Here is a 6,000-nt window from a genome sequence, read left to right on the forward strand (position 1 = left end):
CCTGGGTTCGATTATCCAATACCCAGTGTAAAATCAGATGCACAAAGTGGTGCATGCAACTGGAGTTTGTTGGCGGTGGCAGGAGCCCCTGCAGAGCCCATTTTTTCTCTCCTTCCTCAAATACATATTTTTCCCCACCACACCTGGCTTTTTAAATATATTTTTTAAATTGACAACTTCCATGATTGTAAACAATATCCCATGGTAATGCCCCCCCTCCCATTTTCCCCTTTGAAACTCCATTCTCCATCATATCTCTCCCCATCTCAATCAGTCTCCCTTTTATTTTGATGTCATGATCTTTTCATCCTCTTATGATGGTCTTGTGTAGGTAGTGTGAGGCACTGTGAGGTCATGGATATCCAGGGCATTTTGTGTCTAGGGGGAGCACATTGTAAGGAGTCATACCCTTCCTTTGGCTCTTACATTCTTTCTGCCACCTCTTCCACAATAGACCCTGAGCCTTGGAAGGTATGGTAGAGATATTGCAGTGCTGAGCACTCCTGTCACTTCTTTCCAGCACCATGATGCCTTCTGAGACATTCCCCAAGGTCACTGCCATCTGAAAAGAGAAGATTCTCTACCATAAGTGAGAGTAGCATTAATATAAGCATATGAACATTAAGAGAAGTGCTTATTGGGCAGTTTGATAAGCATAGTATATACATTTAGCCAGACAGCAGCAGACTTTACAACCCTAGGGCTCATGACTACCCCTATTTTAAGTTTTCAATATCAGAGATGTGTTCTCTCCCATGGAGCGGGCCTCCAGTCAAATTAGAGGGTAATTGGTTTCCACCATGACAGACATGCTACTATTGCACCCGTTGGCTCATTTGGCTTGCCTGACCAAATAAATATAAGGCTTGCAGTGTTCACTGTTGAGTATCTTCACTGGTGATTTCTCTTTCTCCCATTGAACTGCATGCAGAATGGCTTCTTCCAGCTTTCAGTCCGCTGGTCTACATGGAGGAGGTTATTAGCTCAATTCCAGCAGGATTTCTCAGTGGCCTTGCAGCCTAAGTATGTGGAGTCAAATACATATTTTAATACATAGTATATCCAAAACCAGAGACAAATTTTACATATTTTTTTCCATTTTCCTTATTAGTAATGACTAGTTACAACTAGAAAAACTCCCATTTCTAACAAAAGCTACAAAGTCCATATAAACTATATATCAGAAAGGCCTTTGATACCAGGACATCAGAGGACAGAAAATAATTCCAGCAGGGGGCGCATCACTGCTTCCCCTTTAAAGAGCTAGGTGTGTGGAGAAAGCACAATCAAATTCTAAGTGTTCTGTGGAACAAAGGTAGGGAAAGAATGAAACTCTTGCTAACAAAGCCTTCCAGCAGCACCACACACTTGAGACAATTGTGTGACTTTGCTGCAGGCCTGAGCAGGCCCAGGGGTAGATGGAGAAACAGGTCACAGGGGTGATCCTCACACTTGGTATGAATGGAAAGAAACCAGGACAAGCTGCAGAGATTACACAGAGATTGGTTTCAGCTAAATTAGACTTAAATGTTGGGAACAGACACTTTCTAGAAGAAATTTTGGAAGCATCTATAACTTTGGTATCTGAGAGTTTTCTGAGTAAAGTAATTGGAAAAGTCTAATTTGGTTAATAATATTCCAAAAAAAATTATGGAAAAAGAACTTTAAACCTCTGAGCAATGTGTAATATAGACACAGAAGGTCTGTGTATGATAGAAGTTCAGTGGTGTTGGTGGAGGAGGAAGCTGTGGCCAGGTGCAGCTAGCTATTTGGGAGGAGAGCCAGGTGATCACCCTTCTCCTGGCACCCTTCCTTGCCTGACTGCTGCTCTTTTCTTTTTTAATATTTTATTATTTATTTATTTATTTGAGAGAGAGAGAGATACAGAAATAGGCAGGTAGAGACAGAGAGAGAATGGGCGAGCCAGGGCCTCCAGCCCTGTAAACAAACTTCAGATGCATGTGCCCCCTTGTGCATCTGGCATACATGGGTTCTGGGGAATCGAACCAAGGTCCTTTGGCTTTGCAGGCAAGCACCTTAACCACTAAGCCCTCTCTCCAGACCCATTGCCTGGCTTCTTATTCCAGGGACCTCCATTCTTCCTCATTAAGCAAGGACTGCCCCGAGTGTCCATAGTGGATTGCTGACACTTTATCTGCTGAGAACTACATTTCCCAGAGTCTGTACCCTGCATGCTCTAGGGAAGGTGAGGTTTCCAGGGACTTGGAGATTGTTGGTCAGGAGCCACTGATGGTCAGGGGCAGTGGGAGATACACTCAGTAGCTCCTGATACTCCTGGCTTGCCCACTGCAGCCCCCCCCCCCAAATACACACTCTTCCATCCTCATGCCTCATTTAAACCTGTAAGTGCAGGACCCAGGGCTAAGACCTCACCTAGAAGTCCACGTGCCACGTAAGTCCACTTGGCAGCAGGTCATGCCTGGTATCTGGTTGTCCCTGTAGGTTTCTACCCACAGCTCCAATGACTGTCTTTAGGCCTTCATATCTGTTTCATTTATTTTCTTGCTGAGGCAAAATACCTAGCCAGAAGCAGATTAGGGAAGGAGTTTATTTTGGCTTACAATTTCAAAGGTTAGAGTCCACAGTTGGGCTGAAAGCATGGCAGGAACATATCATATCATCACATCAGCTATCTTTCTCCCATTTTTTTTCCATTGTTGTTGTTTATTTATTTTGTTTTTCGAGGTAGGGCAGCTTAAAAAGTTTTTTAAAAGAAGAAAGCTGCCAGTTGTGGTGGCGCACGCCTTTAATCCCAGCACTTGGGAGGCAGAGGTAGGAGGATCGCCGTGAGTTCATGGCCACCCTGAGACTACAGAGTGAATTCCAGGCAGGTCAGCCTGGGCTAGAGAGAAACCCTACCTTGAAAAAAAATTTTTTTTAATTTATTTGTAAGCAGAGAGGGCCTCCAGCCACTGCAAATGAACTGCAGATGGATTTGCCACTTTGTTCATCTGGCTTTACAAGAGTACTGGTGAATTGAACCTGTGTTCTTAGGTTTTGCAGTCAAATGCCTTAACCACTAAGCAATCTCTCCAGCCCAGACTCCTCTTTTTTATACAGTCTAGGACTCCAGGCCATGGGATGGTGGTGCCTACAATGAGGGTGAGTTCTCCTACCTTGATTAGCTTAATCTAGAAAATCCCTTAATTCATGACCAAATTTTGTTTCCATGGTGATTCTAAATCCTGTCAAGTTGATAACCAAAGATTAACCATCATAGTATTCCAGCCTTGTGGTAGTTTAAATGAATGGCCCCCAATATATTCAGTTTATTACAGTTTGTAATTTAGATCTGCAGCCACCTGGCTGGAGGAGGCGTCACTGGGTGGGTCTTAGGGTCCAGCCCTAAAGTGTGGTAGTGAATTTAAAATTCCATTCTAGCCAGATGGGTGTGGTGGCACACGCCTTTAATCCCAGCACTGGCCGTGAGTTCAAGGCCACTTTGAGACTACATAGTGAATTCCAGGTCAGCTTGGGCTAGAGTAAGACCCTACCTTAAAAAACCAAAATAAAATAAAATTCTAATCTAAAGATATGCACAGTGTCTGAGTTCTGCCTGGAGTTCCTGAAGTGTGCTGTGTTATGTGGCTTTTGGGTTTTGGCTTGTGGCTTTTTCTCTCTGCTTCTCTCTCCTGTGCAAGTGGGCCAGCTTCTTCTGTCATTATGGATCTTCCCTTGGATATGTAAGCTGCAATAAATCCCTTCCTCCATAACTGTATCTGGTCTGGAAGTTCATTTCAGTGACATGAAGCTGTCTACTACAAACCTCATTCCACAGAGAAACAAGGTCCAGGTCCTGTAGTGACAATGCTTCATTCGGTCTCACCATGACCTGTTCACCTGTGGCCTTGCCTCAGAACCATCTTCCCTGGCAGTAACTGGAACTTAAATAGTCGAACAATCCCTTCCCCTAAGGTCCACTGCCCATAGCCAGGCACTAGGAAGCCTTACCCTCTTTCATGGAGCCAAGAATGGCCTATGGGTATTCATCCAGATCTCTGTAACTTGCTGTCTAGCCCAGGTCAGGTCCTCTGTGTCATCAGGAGGTCCTCCCTGCGGAACCTGGTGATGCCATCAATAACCATTCTTGTCTTCTGTAGTGACAAAAGGCTTATTTTTTATTTTTTTGTGGTGGGGTGATCAAGGTAGGGCCTCTCTCTAACCCAGGATGACCTGGAATTCACTATGTAGTCTCAGGGGGCCTCAAACTCAACAGAGATTCTCCTACCTTTGCCTTCCAAGTGCTGGGATTAAAGGTGTGCACCACCACACCTGGCACAAAACGCTTATTTTAAGCTGGAGTGTTTCTAACTAAGTCCAACCAAATGTCCTTCAAAGCTTATGGTGACAAGCATGATACCTGAGATTGGTACAAAAGCGGGGAATGCACCTATTTTAAAAAGGGCGGATGGGCACTTGAGAGATGGCCCAATGGTTAAGGCAGTGGCTTGCAAAGCCCAACTGGGCTTGATTCCCATATCCATGTAAAGGCATATGCACAAAATGACATATGCATCTGAAGTTCATTTGCAGTGGCTAAAGGCCCTAGCGTGCCCATTCACCTCCATCTTCTCTTTCTCTCTCCCCCTCTCTGCTTGCAAATAAATAATTTTTTTTCAAAAAGGGTGGCAGGTAGGGAGAGTAGAGGGTATTTTTCTGCCATCCCCATATTCTTGTATTTCCAGTACAGTGTCTGATCAAGATAGAGATAATAAGCTCTTGGCAGCCCTCTAGCACTTTGAGGCTGTCTCAAGGATGGTTGTACCATGGAGCTGGTATGTGAGCTTGGGTTCTATTATTTGAGAAAGAAAATTTGAAACAGTGTCAGTGTGTTATTTTTTGTAGCCAAACACAAGATTTAAAAAAAAAAAAATTTTTGTTTATTTTTATTTATTTATTTGAGAGTGACAGGCATAGAGAGAAAGAGGCAGATAGAGAGAGAGAGAGAGAGAGAGAGAGAGAGAATGGGCACCTCAGGGCCTCCAGCCACTGCAAACGAACTCCAGATGCGTACGCCCCCTTGTGCATCTGGCTAACGTGGGTCCTGGGGAATCGAGCCTCGAACCGGGGTCCTTAGGCTTCACAGGCAAGTGCTTAACCACTAAGCCATCTCTCCAGCCTAAGGTTTTTTTTTTTTTTTCTGTTCTTTTCTTTTTTTTTGGAGGTAGGGTCTTATTCTAGCCCAGGCTGACCTGGAATCCATTGTGTAGTCTCAAAGTAGCCTTGAACTCATAGCCATCATGCCTGACAAACACAAGTTTTTTTTTCTTGTTTATTTTTTATTTATTTACGAGCCACAGACAGAGAGAGAAAGAGGCAGATAGAGAGAGAGCGAATGGGCATGCCAGGGCCTCCAGCTACTACAAACAAACTCCAGATGCGTGCGCCCCCTTGTGCATCTGGCTAACGTGGGTCCTGGGGAGTCAAGCCTCGAACCTGGGTCCTTAGGCTTCACAGGCAAGTGCTTAACTGCTAAGCCATCTCTCCAGCCCTCAAACACAGGTTTTTAAAAAATATTTTTATTTATTTATTTGAGAGAGAGTATGGGCATGCCAGGTCCTTCTGCCACTGCAGACAAACTCCAGACACCTGCACCACTTTGTGCATCTGGCTTTACATGGGTACTAGGAACTCAAACCTGGATCATCAGGCTTTGCAGGCAAGTGTCTTAACCTCAGCCATCTCTCTAGCTCCAAACACAGGTTTTTGTTTTTTGGGTTTGGTTTTGTTTTTGAGGTAGGGTCTCAGAAGGCAGGGGGCATTGAATAGGGCTCTTCTCAGATCTGTGGATTTCATTCATCAAAATTCATAAGACAGCCAAGAAAGTCACTGACTCAGTGGAATCTTTGTGTGACCACCCAGCACTCTGGCTCCTAAGCGTCAAGAAGAGCGTCAGTGCTCTCAAAGGCATCCCAGAATAACCAGATCTCCGGGACTCAGCTGCTGTCCTCTACTCCATCCACCTGTGGACGGTCTTAA

This window comes from Jaculus jaculus, chromosome 11 (assembly GCF_020740685.1).
Source record: "Jaculus jaculus isolate mJacJac1 chromosome 11, mJacJac1.mat.Y.cur, whole genome shotgun sequence".
NCBI classification, from domain to species: Eukaryota; Metazoa; Chordata; class Mammalia; order Rodentia; family Dipodidae; genus Jaculus; species Jaculus jaculus.